General features: G+C 29.3%; 1 protein-coding gene across 1 annotated transcript in view; it reads left to right on the forward strand.

Annotated features, from left to right (window-relative positions):
• The window catches only part of LOC100182326 (2-oxoglutarate-dependent dioxygenase htyE-like), a 6,289-nt gene that overhangs the window by 4,571 nt on the left and 743 nt on the right, over window positions 1–975 (forward strand). The window lies entirely within an intron of this gene.

A 975-nucleotide genomic window follows, 5' to 3' on the forward strand; every position in this document is an offset into this window, starting at 1 on the left:
CATCTTACCGCAACAATGTCTCATCTTACCCCAACAATGTCCCATCTTACCCCAACAAGGTGACAAATATCGGTTTAACGTTATATATATGAAGTTAACATGGCAGAGAAACTAGCACAGCATGTTTAACTCGGTAGGTTAACTACAAGTTGCAGAATACTGCAAATGTAAATATATTTTAATTTAGAGTCCCATCTTTCCCCACATTGTAGTTTTTTAGTAATTAATAGGGTTTATTCAACTATAAGATACTGATATAATAAAAAGATAATATTTTAAAAATATATTCGAAATTTGGTCATTTGCACTTGGTGATAATTTATGAGAAGTGGCTTGTGCCAAAAACAGAGTAGTAATACCCAATTTGTAGCAAAAATAAAAACTTTATCAATAGTTATAATCAATTTTCTGTTATTACAAGTTCATATACATTTGTAGGATACAATATTTACCCATTGTCGTTCAAACAGTAATAATTGTTATGTAATAATATAATGTATAGGTAACATGTTAAAAACTATAGCAGTAGAGCAAGAAAAAGAATGTTTGGACTTAATTTTCAATGCGTACAGTATTATTTCGTGTTATTTACGTATATTCCTATTTATAAATACACTTAATAATTAAAGTTAACAATGATTTCACACTGTCCCATCTTATCCCGTGTGTTTTCGAATTTGTAAAACTTCACTTGTTGTGCGGATCGCTAAATAACTCCTCGTGTGTTTTATTATATTTCATTAAATTGTTGTCAATTAATAAAGAAATCATAGCACTAATTCGTGGTATTACCCAAAAATCGTCATCTATTTTGATTTTGGAAATATTTGGCAATATGTGCTTAAGTGTCCCATATTCCCCTATTGTACCATATTATAAAGATTATTATTATTATGTATAAAGATTGAGTGATTGGTAAAGAATATGTGTAAATACGATTTGTACAACTCCCGTACCCTTGTATACTTACATTGG

Source organism: Ciona intestinalis, unplaced genomic scaffold, assembly GCF_000224145.3.
Source record: "Ciona intestinalis unplaced genomic scaffold, KH HT001239.1, whole genome shotgun sequence".
Taxonomy (NCBI): domain Eukaryota; kingdom Metazoa; phylum Chordata; class Ascidiacea; order Phlebobranchia; family Cionidae; genus Ciona; species Ciona intestinalis.